At 41.0% G+C, this 18,734-nt stretch overlaps 1 protein-coding gene across 1 annotated transcript in view; it reads left to right on the top strand.

Moving 5' to 3' along the window:
- The window catches only part of LOC310800829 (uncharacterized protein), a gene marked incomplete at both ends in the record, with an annotated part of 32,927 nt that overhangs the window by 6,705 nt on the left and 7,488 nt on the right, over window positions 1-18,734 (top strand). The gene's annotated exons all lie outside the window — the stretch shown is intronic.

Raw genomic sequence — 18,734 nt, 5'->3', positions numbered from 1 at the left:
TGAGAAGCATCACAGTGTTGTATGTATATTGATGCATATTGTGTATATATATCTTACTGATTGACTGAGATGATTGGATATCTGATATGAAATAAAGTTTAAGAGCATACATTAGATGCGCTGATTTTTCCACAGAAAAGAGAAGATATGCTCAAGGACACAGCACCAATGAGAGGAGAGTCTGATGTTGTGTGTTGATTAACTTCAATTTGTCCCACTTGCTACACAATAAGGGAGCTATATCATATTTAGATAAATTGTAGCCTATTGATATTATTGTAATTATAGAATGGAAAATAAAGGTATAGTCGAATTAGTTAATAAGTGGTAATTGATAAGAGTTTCTCATCCGGGTTAATCAGGGTGAGTTTTTCTCTGTTTTGATTGAAGAATACGCTCTCACTCTGGTTACACCCTTTGGGTGGTTACAGACCGAGAGACAGTAAGTTTGAACTGTAAGATGTTTTAAATCCAGTTCAGACTGGGATTAACCCATGATTTAGCTGAATTTGATCTTATCCAGAATATAGTTTAAGTTTATCAAATCTAACAATAACCTTACATAATGTTCTAAACCATAGGACTTTAATAGGTAAATAGCTAAATTAGCTGACCCAAATTATAAGAATCAAAATAGGAATTTAAAGTAAATATATTAACAGTTGCTTTGGTAGATAGGAACCAATAGATAACTATTTCAAGGAGAAGGTTAGTGCTGTGACCTCCAGTGGAAGCCAGGTCACAGGATGTGGACAAGAGGGGGAGAAAAACACGCCTGCCAAATAGGAGTGACAGAAGGGAGAGATCATATGACAGACCAATGACAGCCCAAGCAGGGAAGGATGTCCCCAGATGGAGGAGGAAACCTGCGGGGAGAGACGCCCCAAGAAGATGCAGTTTAAAAGGCCACGCAAAAGATAAGGGAGGAGTCGGTTTGCAGGGGTCTTCTTTTGACCTGCTACATATTTTGCTGTGAGGGAGAGACCACTGGAAAATCCACCTCAGAGATCTCTGAATGGGTAATATAAATACTTGACCTGTCTTTGTACTGAATATGCTAAATCCTCTATATAAAATAATGTTCTAAATATCAGAATTGCTTGTTGTATTGATTTTTCATATATCTGGAATGATTGGACACACTGGAAAGGTATTAACATATGTCACACCTTCTGATTGGAGTGGGCACTTTTTAGCTAGGTTGAACGAGGTACAGAGAAATCCTTTCCATCAAATGGCGACCCCGACGTGATTAGAATCCAGAGAAAAAAGCAAGCATTCTGATCAAGCATTTCAGGAAAACAGTGGCTTAACATCCCGGGAAAATATCAATAAAGGGTTTACGGATTACCTTTTTCATAAAAATATCTGCATTGGCTATTCTAAATTATTGTTACACTAACTGGATTCCACAAATGCTGTAATTTATCAATCAAATTTAGGAACCTGCACAAAGCTGGTCAGACACGTGTTTTGATATTTTGGAAAGACCTGTGGGCGAGATTGTACGTCGAAAACATCTGCCCAAGGCCGCTAGCATATGTGAGGGGATAAAAGTAACTTTCTCAAGATCATATTGCTGATTGAGTGCATGTGAGGAATAACAGTAATTTTCCAAAATCATAGCAAAGATATGTATTTATACAGAACCGGCGAGTTCTGGAGAATTCCGCTTTGTACAGAGGGCATTAATGCTCAGGTTTTTGCATTTTATTGTAATATATCTTGAAGGTTTTGGTATAATATGAATTGTGAAAAAATCAGCTAACTAAGATCATAAAAGATTATTTAAAATGGGGAAGAAATAACACTGAATTGTCTAATATTAGTAATATCAATATCCATATTTTGAGTTGAATTTTAGATTCTTCCAATTTATGTTGCTATGTAAATTAGACACAAAGGTTTATGCTATAAATTCAAACAACAAGGTGAATTTAATGCAAGATTAGGTCATTTTGGGGTAGTATTCCTTTGTATTTTTGTGTTATACCTACTGCTTTATGATCCATAACTTTGCTGTAAGTTTGAGAAGAAGAGAATGAATGTAAATGATTTTTAAATTCACTGTGCAGGGACGCCTGTCACAGTGAAACGGTAATATGTAAGAGTATAGTATATAAATAGAATCAACCATATTTTGACGCTTATGAAAAAACTGTTTGTGGAAAAATACACCACAAGTTGATGCGCGCAGCTTCTAACCAAGGGTCCGGGTGCAGGCAAATGGCCGCGGTGAGTGGGCTCTGGCGTCCATACAGGAGTAGCCTGTGAGTCTGTCTGGCGGAGTTGGGCTGCAGAGCGGAGAACCATAGATAGCCTATGAGTTATTTTGCCATCAAATTGGCGTAAGGTCGCGCGACAGTTCAAAATAATAGCGTATGCTTTTAACGTTAGATTTATTTAGAAATATAAATGGATCTTTTAAGAGAGTGGTGGATTCGTTAGAGGGTAAAGATATGGAATGGGATTAATGGCCTATGGCCTATGGATTATGCGAATAGATATAATAGGCGTCACATAATATGTCCTCCCAACTAGTAGACATGATGTATGCGTGAGACGGGGTAGATTATATAAGCATGACCGGCTCTTTACGCATTCAAAGAAATATAGCTCAGTTGGTAAAGCGCTCGGGTTTGAACCTGTGAAGTGTGCGGTTCCATAGTAGCCTAATGGAACAATGTCTGTATGTAGTAAACGATTGACTGTTAAATCAAAACAGACATCGACAACCTTTATTTAGTTTTTGTCTGTCCGTCAGTCTGTCTGTCTGTCTGTCTGTTTGGTTGTCTTTTATCCGTGGGTCGCTCGTAGTGCAAACTTCCCATGTCGTTGGGCAGAGAGAGTGTGTGTGTGTGTGTGTGTGTGTGTGTGTGTGTGTGTGTTTGTGTGTGTGGGCTGCTGTATGAGGAAGCGGAGTTTCCGGCTGTTTCCAGCGGAGGGAGAGGATTGCTGACGCCGCGGAACCCCGAGAGACGGGTCCGGCTCGAGGGGGGCTAAGCAGCTATACAACAGGTAGACGTGGTTTTCTTTCAGGGCTGGTACAGTACGGGCCAAGGAGGGTCTGACAGCGAGTAGAGCACCAGACGCGACTTGCACCGGGCGGTGGCGAGCCAGCAGCTACCAGAATGAATAGGAGGGTGTTTCACGCTACTTTTGTCTGTTAAAATGAAGTTGGTAATGTACAGTTTGATCCAAGGGGGACAAACCCTTTCAGAGGAACTTGTAACACCAAACTGTCTGTTTTGCTGCAGCTCGCAGTGCTGTTTAGTCCAGGACCTTGCTTCCTGGATCTGTTGAGAGGTGGAGGGGGGCTGCTCCGTGAAGCTCCAGTCGGGGAGCTCCGTTGTGTTCAAGGTCTATATGATAAGTGACCTGGGCATGCGCAAAGACTGGGCGTGTCTAAAAACACACCATGTCCAAGAATGTTGTCCCTTGAGAAGGTCAAAGAGGGCAGCCCTTTCCTAAGGGTGGGGCTGCACGAGTGGGGTAGGCTCTTTGAGCAAGGCATTACATCAGGGCAGCGTTGCTTTGGCTGATTATGTAGGCTATAAGTTCCATGTTTGAGTTGATTTGAGTGTGATAATTTGAGATAGATAGGATTTTATGTTACTGCATGAGTGATGGGTAGATGCCGGTAGTAAAATTTGATGTTGTGAATGCATTTAGTGGTGTAAGGAGACAGATAGGATTTAAGTGGGTTGGTATGAGTGATGAAGTTTGTGTAATGTGGGATTTTATGTGGATGGTTGGGAATACAATGCTGATAGTATGGGGCGTGAACGTTCATTGTTTCTATGGAGAATGAAAGCACTGATTATAATATTTAGATTGGCGAAATGGTGCTGTGTTTTGTCGGTGTGGCTGTGATATGTGAAATGATGTCTGTTCAGCTTTGGAACATTTTTGATGACATCATTTGTGGTAGGGCTAGCCTACTGGAGTTTCAGTGTGGATCAATTGGCGGGGAGGATTCATTAATGATTACTCGTTTGAGGTGTCAATTGATCTAATGATTATTGATAGTTGTTTGATTAATTTAGACCAAAGGGGGGTCCCCATACATTGTGGAATGCATGGTGAATGAATGCGTAGAATATAGAATGGACCCAGATGGAAGGTTAAATCTCAGCAAAAAACACACTGACTCAGATATAATAAATTATGAAAAATAAAATAGATTGGACTGGGAAAGTACAGAAGTGGGGAACACTGAACACTGCACATTATATAGTAATACGTACTGAATAGAAAGTTTGCAGTGACACATAAAAGAACAATAGTTATATGATGAGTTTGTTTAGTTGACAACTTTGCATAAATGAAGGGTTTGTTGATTAACTTGAAAATTCTCTCTGTCGTCCCTATAGAAGAACTAGCTCAGACCCAGGTAAGATACACTATCATTTTTCCGTTTGAGAAAAGCTACACATAGTTAAATTTACACTTAAAGTACGCTGGAGAGGTTTTCAAAAGTATCTATAAATAAGTCAATGGCCTCCTCTGAGGACGAGATTATACTTGAGTTTGCATTTAGAGTATTGTTGTTTTGCCTCAGTCTGGGGACTGACCCACCCCAATAAGCTAGCTCTTAAAGCAGTTGTTTTTTTTTGGGAATTCATCCAACCCACTCAAGACATGTACACGAAATCTGTAAACTTGAAAGGCAGACTCAAGGAGCCATCTTGTTTATGAGGTGCATTGCAATCAAATTATAAAAGTAAACAATTGAATATGTACTCACAGAGTATCTCAAACATTATCTGCCGTACGTGCGTATTTGTTGTACTAATAAAAATAGAAGAAATAATTTTGTCTAAAATACAGGCACATTGTGAAATCAAATGTTTGCAGCACAGGTCCAATCTTGAGTATGTGGGTTTCATTTTTGCATAGTGCGATCTAAGCAAATCATCATGCACTCATTTGGTTACAAATGGAATCAAGGGGGTATGGGTGCAAATTGGGACAAGGGGGCAACCAAAATATGACGAATTTGGAAATGAATACATGCACTAATGGGGTTAAGTTGTGTTTGTGCTGAGGTTTAATGTTGTCTAAGTGGGTTCCAGGAAAGATATGGGAACAGTTATGCTACTAAATGAACTGAATGTTGTCGTTAGGGGGGTTTCAACTGGGGGTTATGTTAGATTCAATAAGGAGCAAAGATGAAGAGCCAAGTTGAAGAATATGTTTAAGATAACTCAAATCACAGTGCTATAATATGCTATGTTTCAGGAGAAGTAATTGGACCGTCCGGTGCCGCATTGGGACGAAATAATGGAGTAAAGTTCACACCTATAGAATAGGTGTGAAAGGGGGATTGATAGATTTCTCTCCCCAATCTGTGGTATTTTGATCAAACATTTCTCCATAGGCCCAGGTTGGACTCAACAAGAGGCAGATACTTCAGCATGGCGGCCCTACATGCTGATATGAAAATATGCAATTACAGAGATGATCTTGTCATTTGTTAATTCAAATATATCTTTAATTATGTTTAAATGTTCTGTTTTAGGTCATCGGAGGAGCGGCTGAGTTTGTGTAATGATGAACTTTCTTCATTTCCATTAGGAGACGTGCTGGCCTTGGGGATTAACCAGTAGAGGGTTTAGTGGAAATTGAACAATGTTTTGTGTGTGACAAGCTGTTGTTTTAAGCCTTGTTTAAGGAAGGTCTGGAGAACATTACACAGGGTCTCGGATGGCCGGGTGGATAAGCTGCACAAGGACGGTCATTTAGGATATGGTCGGGGCAGAGGTCACGGAGATCGGCTGACAAAAGGACATTCTTTTAATGTCTCTGCTCAGTCACTTAGTCACTTTGGGATAGGGACTGGAAAACAACACAGAGTTTATGGCTTTCTCTAAGACAAATGGCTGCAGAGCATCAACAGAGGAAGTGGGAGACACATTCCACAAAGCCCAGAGCATGAGGGGTTTCTGTGAGAAGCATCACAGTGTTGTATGTATATTGATGCATATTGTGTATATATATCTTACTGATTGACTGAGATGATTGGATATCTGATATGAAATAAAGTTTAAGAGCATACATTAGATGCGCTGATTTTTCCACAGAAAAGAGAAGATATGCTCAAGGACACAGCACCAATGAGAGGAGAGTCTGATGTTGTGTGTTGATTAACTTCAATTTGTCCCACTTGCTACACAATAAGGGAGCTATATCATATTTAGATAAATTGTAGCCTATTGATATTATTGTAATTATAGAATGGAAAATAAAGGTATAGTCGAATTAGTTAATAAGTGGTAATTGATAAGAGTTTCTCATCCGGGTTAATCAGGGTGAGTTTTTCTCTGTTTTGATTGAAGAATACGCTCTCACTCTGGTTACACCCTTTGGGTGGTTACAGACCGAGAGACAGTAAGTTTGAACTGTAAGATGTTTTAAATCCAGTTCAGACTGGGATTAACCCATGATTTAGCTGAATTTGATCTTATCCAGAATATAGTTTAAGTTTATCAAATCTAACAATAACCTTACATAATGTTCTAAACCATAGGACTTTAATAGGTAAATAGCTAAATTAGCTGACCCAAATTATAAGAATCAAAATAGGAATTTAAAGTAAATATATTAACAGTTGCTTTGGTAGATAGGAACCAATAGATAACTATTTCAAGGAGAAGGTTAGTGCTGTGACCTCCAGTGGAAGCCAGGTCACAGGATGTGGACAAGAGGGGGAGAAAAACACGCCTGCCAAATAGGAGTGACAGAAGGGAGAGATCATATGACAGACCAATGACAGCCCAAGCAGGGAAGGATGTCCCCAGATGGAGGAGGAAACCTGCGGGGAGAGACGCCCCAAGAAGATGCAGTTTAAAAGGCCACGCAAAAGATAAGGGAGGGGTCGGTTTGCAGGGGTCTTCTTTTGACCTGCTACATATTTTGCTGTGAGGGAGAGACCACTGGAAAATCCACCTCAGAGATCTCTGAATGGGTAATATAAATACTTGACCTGTCTTTGTACTGAATATGCTAAATCCTCTATATAAAATAATGTTCTAAATATCAGAATTGCTTGTTGTATTGATTTTTCATATATCTGGAATGATTGGACACACTGGAAAGGTATTAACATATGTCACACCTTCTGATTGGAGTGGGCACTTTTTAGCTAGGTTGAACGAGGTACAGAGAAATCCTTTCCATCACATCTCTGCGAAGGGTAAGAACCCCAAGACTCTGAATGATTTTAGGCCTGTTGCCTTGACCTCTGTGGTAATGAAGCAGTTTGAAAAATTAGTTAAGGAAGAGCTGTTAGTTAAAACTGAGTGCCTGCTTGACCCTTTTCAATTTGCTTATAGAGCCAAGAGGGGCGTGCAAGATGCGACCACCACTCTACTTGATCTCCTATACAAACACCTAGAAGGTAGTAAAAACCACGCTAGGCTGCTTTTTGTTGACTTTTCTTTAGCGTTCAATACCATCCAGCCTCACGTTCTAGTTGAAAAACTAGTTTGCTTCTTTGGTCTTGATCATGTCTTGTAGGCTGGATCCTTGATTTTCTTACAAACAGATCTCAACAGGTAAGAGTCAATGGGATACTGTCTAGTTTATTAACATCTTCCACCGGCTCGCCTCAGGGTTGTGTTTTGTGTTGCCTCACAGCCAGAGATGGGCAGTATTTGAAATACTTGTATTTGAAATACGTATTTCAACTACTTTTTTGTATTTTGTAATTTGTATTTGGCTGGGCAGAGAAAAATGAGATGTAATTTGTATCAAGATACTTTCAGATCTTGTATTTTGTGTATTTCAAATACATAAAATACATTTTTCTTTTTATTCTCAAATTGACACATGTAAACATTGACACAGGTTTAAACTAAAGATGGAGAAATTAGTTCTACTAAAAACAACTAACTGGACTGAACTGAAACCTGATTTGAATAGGAGAAATTAGTTGTACTAAAAACAACTAAGTGAACTAAACTGAACTGAAACCTGATATGAAAAGATGGAGAAATAAGGTGTATTGAAAAACAACTAACTGAACTGAAACCTGATGTGAAAAGATGGAGAAATTAGTTGTACTAAAAACAACTAAGTGAACTAAACTGAAACCTGATATGAATAAACAGAGAAATTACTTGTACTAAAAAACAACTAACTGGACTGAACTGAAACCTGATTTGAATAGGAGAAATTAGTTGTACTAAAAACAACTAAGTGAACTAAACTGAACTGAAACCTGATATGAAAAGATGGAGAAATAAGGTGTATTGAAAAACAACTAACTGAACTGAAACCTGATGTGAAAAGATGGAGAAATTAGTTGTACTAAAAACAACTAACTGAACTAAACTGAAACCTGATATGATTCAGAATAGATAGAGAAATAAGTTGTACTGAAAAACAACTAACTGAACTAAACTGAAAGCTGATATGATTCAGAATAGATTGAGAAAGAAGTTGTATTGAAAAACTAACTAACTGAACTAAACTGAAACCTGATGTGAATAGTTGAAGAAATAAGTTGTACTGGAAAAACAACAACTAACTGAACTATACTAAAACCTGATATGAATAGATTGAGAAATAAGTTGTACTGAAAAAAAACCTAACTGAACTAAACTGAAACCTGATTTGAATAGGAGAAATTAGTTGTACTGAAAAACAACTAACTGTCATAAACCTGATTGGAATAGATGGAGAAATTAGTTATACTGAAAAACTATAACTGAACACCAAAGTACCCTAATGAAAATCAAAAATGTCTTTCTGTTGCTACAAGGATGTCTGAGCTTCACTGTGCATAATGATGGCTGTGCAGATTTTGACACTAGAATGGTGTTACCACTGCTGATAGTGGAAAGTTGTATTCAGTGAGTGATTGTTCTTTAGTAATTATGTTCTAGATAGCCAGGTTGTTTTGGATTTTGTTTATGAAGCAGAAGGAGGGGAAGTCATTTTAAGGATGTAAGGATTTGAACAAGAGTCCAATTTCATGGAAGGCCTTTTTTGTTTGAGATGCAGTTTCTCATCGTTCCTCTCACCGATTCACAATTTCACAACCTTAGACAGGATGTGCATCAGGGCATTCAATTCCTGAAATGTAACCTTTTCTAGTTGTATAAATATGTTTGCACGTTAAATAAATACTGTGACGACAAGTTACTGACATGGTGGTGAATGTGAAGTTGTTTAAAGGGGACCTACTATGCCTTTTACCTATTTCAGTTATTTATATCATATGTTATGATGTCAGATATCTATGGCTAAACATAGTCAAAGTTCCAAAACTTGAGGTTAACATGCAGAAATGCTGCCTTTAAGTCAAAAGCCCTCACAGAAGGTGATTAACAGCTGAGCTGAAGGAGAAATTAGTTCTACTGAAGAACAACTAAAACTAAAATGGAAGAACTGCAGTGTGTTAGGGAGTACACATACTGTGACAGAGGACTAAAGAGAGGATTTACTGTCTAAGGAAACCAGAAAATTTCACTTTTGAATAGCTGAAATCAAAGAATTAGGACATTTTCCTTAAAGAAATGTCTCTAAATGATTAATAGATCATCAAAATAGGCAATTAATTTAATATTTGGCAATTCATCTATGAATTGACTAATCGTTGCAGCTCTTTATAAGTTTTTATAAAATGTATTTTCATGTATTTTCAAAATACAAAATACGTATTTGTATCTCAAATACATTTTCAGACAGGTATTTTGTATTTGTATTGTGATACATTTTTTGAGCAAGTATTTGTAATTTGTATCAAAATACTTTATGATGTATTTTCGCCCATCTCTGCTAGTTATTAGCATAGCTTGCTGTTAGCGATCATGGATGTTCTCTCTCGCCCTCTTACATAACATTACTTATTTGCGGGAGTGCATGGGAGATGTCGCATGCTCATGCACGAGCCCCCAAGCTCCAGGCCGCGGGGGCGCGCGCAGGAGCAACAGCATTGCCCCTCGCCTCTCATGGCCGAATGGGGGCTTTGGCATGGGGTGAGAAATAGTCTGACATAACGTAACGTTAACGTTACTTTATTCTCGTCAGAAAGCACTCCGATTTGCATGTTAAAACAAGTTTGCAGCCAAGGAATAACTGGAAAACATTTGATTGATATATTAACGTCAGAGGAAGCCAGGATTAGTCAAAACGATATGAGAAATACACAGCACGTCTGCCGTGTGTCTTTTCCGGGTTTATTGTCCTGCGTGGGGGGGTACACACGGAGGTAGGGGGGGAATTTTGAGGTTTGACTGGCAGATTGAGGGCGAATGGCGTTACGAGATTTACTCACAAGCTCGTTTTAATGCTTTTCCATTGGTTGCATTTGTTAAAAACCACACAGAGACGTGAAGGGTGACCAATGGCATTGATTCATGACAAAAAATAAAAAAGTGAAAAAAGGCACATTCGAGGTCCTGGAACGACAGCGACGATACTTCATACCATCTTTTAAAAGAAGAACTTGAAAATGGGAATGACAGTTAATTAAAATGTTTGTATAGAAAGACTCATATAGGTTAATTTGTGTCAATACCTGACAGTTTCGACTGCTGACTTCCTGCAGTCTTCTTCAGGGACGTCACGTGATGTTGCTGTGACGTGTCATATGGCTGGTTTATATGATAGGTGGGATGACCAAACCCACATAAACCAGCCATATGACACGCCCGTGGCAACATCTGTGACATCTCTGAAGAAGACTGCAGGAAGTCAGCAGTCGAAACTGTCAGGTATTGACACAAATGAACCTACTACGAGTCTTTCTATACGAACAGTTTAGTGAATTAATTTCGGTTAGACAAAATGAACTTATTTGGAAATGACAGTTGTCGGGGCATAAAACCAATGATCTGTTGATCTTTACAAACCAAGACTCGTCTAATAATGGCATAGCTGTTTGTGCTGAAAAAGAAAGTTTACATCAAAAATGTGTTCATCGTGACCTTAAAATCAAAAGTCAAATCGAATCGTGGAGTTGGAGAATCGTGACAGCTGGAAGCGGTGCATTTTACATTTCCAATTTGATTGGAACAAAATTAGTTTCATGTCTGTATTTAATGTAAGTAGTGAGATAAAAAGCCAGCACTCTAAATGTCATTTCACAGGTTTGAATAGTTCCTTAATCCATTGATACCTGATGCAGCATTTGTGTGTGTATCCCTTTAAGACCGCGAACCGCGTTCACGTGGTTCGCGGCCACACTGATGCCTCTCCCTGCATTTGGAGAGGCCCTGCTGCCCCTCGTGGATTTTCCCTAGTATTTCCTCTCTCAGTGACTGAGGGATAACTATGGGGCTTCCCATTGTGATTAAGCCGTCGCACTCTGAGAGACTCCCTCTGTAGTCATAGTAGTCTCTTGCTGAGGGGTGTAGGCGGCTGCTGTGGTCTGGTGTGACGGCCCAGGGCCTCTAGAGTGCTGGGGCTTGGGTGTGCTGGGTATGTGTCTTCTTGTCTGTCTTACAGAGCCTGGAGTATCTGGTTGGCTGAGGCAGCAATCAGCTGGAGTTGGGAGCAGCTTGGCCACTGAGCCCAAACCCTACAAATGCTCAGCCACCCTGTCATTCTCTGGCTCCCCCTGCTCTGGCCTGTGCCTTTGTTTTGGGAGTCCATTTGATTTGTACTTTAAATTAGGTTCATTGCACATTTTTGATCCTTGTTGTCTTTATATAAATAAAATTCCTTTTTGCATTTTGGACCCCTGACTTGCTTCCCATTATTTATGGTCCTTGAGCTAGGCCATCCGTTTCTTATCAGCTTTGCTACTGCTTGGAGTTCACTTTCAGCCAGTGTGGCCTCCCTGATCTCCTCCAACTTCCGCCTGGACGCAGGGAAGGTGCTTATGATGGAGTTCACATAGCAGCAGACGTCAGCCTCCGTGTTGCTGTCCTTCGTGCTGACTGCCGGACTCCTTGACAGCATGTCAGCGACCACCAGTGTCTTACCGGGTGCATACTCAGCTTTAACATTAAACCTCATGAGCCTGAGGAGTAATCTTTGGCACCGGATTGGTACTATGTCCAGGTCTTTGGTGTTGATCAATGGGACCAGGGGTTTGTGGTCTGTTATTAGTTTGAAACTGTCTAAGCCAAACAGATATTTTTGAAAGTGCTCACATGCCCAGACCCCTGCCAAGCACTCTTTCTCAATCTGTGCATACTGCGTCTCAGCGTCGGTGAGTGTTCTTGAGCAGTAAGCAACAGGCTTCCAACAATCCTCATGTTGGAGTAGGACTCCCCCGAGCCCATAGCTGCTAGCATCTGCTGATACTATCGTTGGTCTGTTTAGGTCATAATAAGCGAGCACGGGCGAGCTCATCAGGGCTTGTTTTAGGCTCTCGAAAGCCCTCTATTGTGGCTCGTCCCATGTCCACGCTGTGCTGGCCTTGAGGAGGTCATAGAGTGGCCCCCCGGTGGTTGACAGGTGGGGTATGTACTTCCCTACATAATTTACCATTCCGAGTGCTCTTTGCAGCTCAGCTACATTTGTTGGGGTTTGTAGCTCTGCTATAGCCCTAACCTTCTCTGGATTTGGCTGCACCCCTCTTTCATTTACCACTTGACCCAGGAAGTGTAGCTCATTTTGTCTGAAGCAGCATTTGCTTCTGTTTAATTTTAATCCTGCTGTCTCCATCCTTTTCAGGACTTTGCCTAAGCGGATGTCGTGCTCCTGCATGCTGGGTCCCTGAACAATTACATCATCCATAAACACCGCCACCCCATCAATGTCATGCAGCAGCTCATGCATTTTCCTCTGGAAAATCTCTGGTGCTATGCTAATGCCAAATGGCAGCCGTTTAAAGCAAAACCTGCCAAATGGTGTGATAAAGGTTGTGAGTAGGCTGCTCTCGCTATGCAAAGGGATTTGCCAAAATCCACTAGATGTGTCGAGAGTGGTGAAGCCTTTGCCCCCTGTTAGTATAGCTATGGTCTCTTCTACAGTTGGGAGTATGTATCTTTCCCTTTTCACCTGTTCGTTCACTCTCTTCATGTCTACACATATACGCACTTTCCCCTTTTTGTTTACTACTGGCACCATGGGGCTACACCAGTCAGTTGGCTGAGTGACTTTTTCAATCACCCCTAAGGTCTCCATCCTTTTAAGCTCCTCCTTAACTTTGGGTATCAGGGGTAAAGCCACTCTGCATGCTGTTGTCAGTGCATAGGGCTCTGCTCCCTTTTTCAGGCGTATTCTGACTGGCTCAGTTTTCAACGTGCCGTGCTCTCCAAACGCCCCACTGACTTCTTCAACTCTCCTCACTAAGCCTAGCTCAACGGCCGCTCTCCTCCCTAGCAAGTTGTTTACTGTTGGACCGCTGACTACATACACCTTTGCTTCATGGTGTTTCTTTTTGTAGCTGAAGGCTGTTTCGAAAAAACCTAAACATTTTAAACGTCCTCCTGGGCTAATCAGAGGGATGTCTGGTTTATTTAGAGCCTGCCTCTGCTGCAGTGACTCGTATGTGCCTTTGTTTATTACTGTGGCATCGGCCCCTGTATCGATTTTAAACTGGGCAGTATGTTATGGGATCAGGATAGTCTCATATCTATTGACCTTGTCCTTGACCTTTCACGAATGCACATGCTTTGTTTCGCAGTTGTATTTCGGACTCACTAATGCACACGATCTGTTTTACAAATGCACATTGTCTGGTTCGCAGTTGTATTTCGGACTCACTAATGCACACAATCTGTTTCACAAATGCACACGCTCTGGTTCACAAATGTAATATTTATGCGAACTTGTAATATAAATTCGGAAATGCACACGCTCTGCTTCACAAATATAATTTTTATGCAAACTTGTAATATAAATTCGGAAATGCACACGCTCTGCTTCACAAATATTATTTTGAGGCACACTTGTAATATAAATTCACAGATCATGCGAATTGCTCAATGTGCATTTACAAACTGCTTCTCATTTGTGAACCTGTCTACATTTGTGAGAGAAATTTCTGCGCTGCCTTTTTGAGACTCGTCTAACGGTCAGGTCAACGAATGTCACCATTGGCTGATAAAGCTGTGTGATTCTGATTGACAGATTCATCAGCCAATCAGGTGTTTGCTTTCAGCCAATCATATGGCTCCTTACATTTTTCCACACGTTCTCCACACACGGAGCTACTGTTATGTGCGCATGCGCACAGCGTTCAAACACTGGCGGGCAGAAGAACAGAGAACAGCATGGAGACTGAGAGCTTCTTTTAATACATCCATGATGGAGAGACTTAATCAACCTCAACCGGTAAGTAACACATTTATCTCATTATCCCCTCTAGTCATACCTTCCCCACGGTATCAGCTGTTTGTTTCCCCCGAGTGCCCAGGTCGCTTAAGCAGGCTGTAGGTTATTGTTATTCAACGTGATAATGGCTGCTGCGTAGCCCCTATCTGTACTGCTAACCTAGCTAAACGCTACGCTACGTAGCGTTTAGCTAGGTTAGCAGTACAGATAGGGGCTAGCTGCTGCGAAGCCCCAGAACTTCCCCCCGTCGAAACTTCCCCCCGTGGGAATATTTTTGCTACGTTAAAACTAAGCACGGATGGCAAGGAAGATTAGAGGAGGAAGCTCAGCCAGTGACTGCCACACCAGGCAATACCACAAACATGATGCAAATCTGCACGAACACCACCCGTCCTAATTTGGCAACATCTAGCTCATAGCAGATACCGTTAAAGTCAGATAAACACTCTCATAGGCTATCTGCCGAGGCAGATCACATGGCTAATGTTATACGTTAACTACATTAACGTTACTTGACTGAGGTATGAACTATTCCACTGAAGAGAAGTAATAATAAAATGATGAAAGACTTCTCCAAACTGAGGTACAAACTGTGTGTGCATAGTGAGTGACTGAAGCACAGGGAGGGAGGAGAGAGGATCAGCAGAGAGCAGCACAGGAGGAGGGACAGGCTGTGTGTAGTGAGAGAGAGAGAGAGAGAGAGGGGGGGGGGGGGGGGTGTCACTGTGTGTGTGATCAACATTGAAACTATTTATGTCCAGTGTGTCCATTTGATTTTACAAAATATAAGCATTTATTTGATATTATTAATATTATGATGTGTTTTAGTTTTACATAAAATTAATTAGATGAAATAAATCGTCACACTGCAGGTTTAGCCTCACTGAAGATACTGCGTTTATTTTAATTTTGTGAAAAGTAAAAAGTATTTTTATACTGTTAACTTAACATACAATGTTTACTGATGTTCCAAATGAATGTTCTATTATGTTATTAAACAAATTTCATATATAACAAAATTATATATCTAATATTATATAGCCAGATTTTACAATAACTCATAAAGGTCCGCGATGCAGAAGATGAATTTCCCCAAGGGGATAAATAAAGGATAACTTAACTTAACTTGATACCGTGAAACCGTGGTATATTTGAATTATTATACTGGCACATGGTTTTCATTTTATTTGAGACAACAGTTGCCTCTTGTTTCAACTGTGGGGTAGACAACATTAGTCACTGTTTTTGATGTGACGACGGGTGATGCGTCCACTTTTTTGTAAATGTCTCAATCTTTTTAACTGATCAATGATGCTAAATAATAATGCTAACTGGATTTAAGTGATGTATGATGGCTGCGTGGTGTTTGCGCTGTGCTAAGGTAAACGGCGCTCATCTCATTCTGCGGCTTGCTTGTGAAGCTGACAACAAGTAGTGGAGCAACGTGAACGTGTTGTGAGCTTATAGATGCATTCTTTGATATGGAAACAATTATAGCTCTCGTGTTATTTGGCCTTTTAGGATACAAAAGAGAACGTGACATCACATGGCTGCCCATCCATTTGAGTTCAATGGAGAGGATATTGTTGTGTTGCACTTTCTTTATAGTTAAAAAATGTATTTTATGAAAAGAATATATCTTCAAAATCCAGCTAATGAGCTCTGGCACATAATAATTTACAAAATAAGCATTGCTTTATCATTTCATGTACCTCTGACTCTACTGTCAGTGTCTTTTAAAAGCTTTTTATTCATTCATGTTATTTTGTTTTACAGGACCTATCACCTCTGGCCATGCGTACAGCTCGAGCTTTGTATGACATATTGGGCAGCGAGTTATCATTGGCCCCAACTGCCTCACAAAGGACCAACAGAGTGGAAATTTCCACGGTCAGGGCAGGCCAGAGCATGCCAGTGATGGCGGGAGGCAGCGGCCAGACTACTGTACCCAGTGCTCCTACAGTGAGGGAGGCCTTGAGAAGGTGATGCAGTTCTAATTTAATACATTTGGCAACACAAGATCAAAAGATTAGTCTAGGTCAGATTTCCAAAAACCTTAACCCTGAACGTAAATTGTGTTAAGTTATGGCATACATGTGTTTTAGGGGTAATAGGGGGTGCCTAATCCAAATCTGCTGTATGCCCAGCTCACACATGGCTTCTAATGCCTCAAAATGGATCACTTAAAGCAGCAGTAAGTGGTTTGGTCATTTTGGCTAACTTCCTGTTAGCAGCTGGAGTTAGCATTCCCCGCCCTCGTCCCTGAGCAGCGAATCATCTCCCTCAGACAGGTAGTTCTCTCTCTCTCAGGTCTGTGACTGACAGACCTGTGTTATGGACCAAACACTCCATATAAGTGATTGCGATGGGACTATAGATCTATTTTAGACTTATATTAACAACAAAAAATCACTTCTACTTTAAAGATGGCGGCCACCACTATGCTGAAGTATATTAAAACAGTATATTTTTGACTCAACTAGGTAGAAACTTAATTGAATTTTCCTTTTTTTCATATACTGTATGGGGAATCCAATGCTATATTGTGATTTGAGATCAAATATGAGGAATTTTAATTTATTGGTGAATGTGTTTTCCAACCAACTTTATCCTATGACTTCATAAAATATTTGCTGTCAAATACTTATTTACATACAGTATTTGTATTTGAAAAGCTCCTGACTTGGTGACTGAGATGGGCCATCAGGTGTATTGGGAAGATGGGCTCCTCAGTGGGGATACCTCTAGGCAGATTGTGCAGGCTCCTATGCCCAAGATAGGTGCTCTTATGCACACAAATGGCTCATTTCCACCGCTGGTATCAGCGCGGCTCTGCCCAGCTCGTCTCACTTTTTTGTCTCATTCCACCGATCAAAAACGGGGACAGTCGGCGTTGAGTCGTGCTAGTTTTGGTACCTGCTCTGTTGAGGTTCCAGCGCTGTGGACCCGGTACCATACGGTGACGTGAAAACACTGCAGACGACTGATTGGTCAGGCAGAATCGTGTTTACTGTATCTACCGTCAATGCTGGATACCAGTTTAGTGGAGCTTACCTTCTCTTCTGTTATTTCTATCAATCTTTTGTGTTGCTGCCTTCGGCTCTGGTGAAATAAAATCGATCTCCTTGCTCAGCTTTAACATGCGGTGGTTTTCAATTGTTTTGAGAGAGAAAAAGTCAACGAAATTATCCTCCTCCTCGGGAAGCCCTTTGTAGTTGTGTGCTACGTCGGCTCCGCTAGGCCGGAGGCGGGGGTTTAGTGAAGCCGCGGTCTTGCCTGGTGAGTTGCCGCCGGGGTAGTGGGCTGGCTTCCCTTCTCCCCGTAGCGCCTCTCCCGTCCCCCGCGCAGCGCATGCATGTGAGTTTGAGTAACAACAAAGTGATATCCATTCTCCTAGCCGATTGTCACATTTGCCCATGTACACTGTAGGCAAGTGATACTCAACTGGCGGCAAATGTTCATGTCATTCTGGCCAATACTCCACTTCTGTTAAAGCATTTCAGTCTGGAATCTGGAATATCTTTCAATAATCTATGATTTAGCTGCTAAATTGTCAAATACCGCCGTCTGCTCTCTACCCAGGCACTTATGTATGTACTTAACCTAACTAACTATCCGGTGTGCACAACATTGTCAGACTAAACTCCGGTTGACACCCCAAAAACCTACAATCCGCTACAGAAAAATGTATATTGATTGTTTATTAACTGGCCCCTGGCCTTCTATCATTTCACGAAAGTGGCCCCCGGGCAAAGCAAGTTGAGTATCCCTGCTGTAGGTCATTTAGAGGCAACAGTAGTTCATAACCAGTTTAAAAGTTCCATGTATGGATTTAATTTTAACGTTATACGTTATAGGCTACTTCGGCTATGGGCGGAGAGCAGATATGTGGTCGCTATGACGACCAGGTGTGGGCGGAGGCGAGTAAACTTGCTATGGAAACAGAGTCTATATCAAGTAGAGACGAGTAAGACCAGGTCGAGTAGAGCTGTACTGTGCTGTTATATGTGGTGGAAATTAGCCAATAGGTAGCTAGGAGGGTTGGTCCCCAGTGGTGATGGTCGAATGACCTCCATGTGGCTGTGTGTCAGGCAGACAGGGATATTCCTATGTCAGACTGGCTCACAGGAAAGTATATGTCTGTCTGTTTGGTATTTTAACTTTAACTTATTCCCACATCAGGCCATTCCCACACATCTTCAGTAAACCTGCTGATCAGCCAAGGGGGAAAAGACGATTCACCGCTCCTGCCACTTCTGTTGTGAAAACGACAAACTTTCATGTATATGTCCTTCCGAGACCCACTGAATTCACACCAAAGGGCTCAGAAGAAGAACTACAGCTTGCCACTGCCGGCCTTGGGAAGAGGATGATACGTCTAGCAGAGAACTGGGGACACAGTCAGGTAATCAGTCTATGCTTAAATATGAATACATATTGATCAGTTGCTGTATAGTGGGTTGTCTTCTTACTTCTTTTCTTTTTTAAAGATTGAAGCT

This window comes from Poromitra crassiceps (assembly GCF_964638095.1).
Source record: "Poromitra crassiceps genome assembly, contig: HAP1_SCAFFOLD_92, whole genome shotgun sequence".
In the NCBI taxonomy this organism is placed as follows: Eukaryota; Metazoa; Chordata; class Actinopteri; order Beryciformes; family Melamphaidae; genus Poromitra; species Poromitra crassiceps.
Note: the sequence above shows the minus strand (reverse complement) of the source record. Positions and strands in the feature narration are given on the sequence as shown.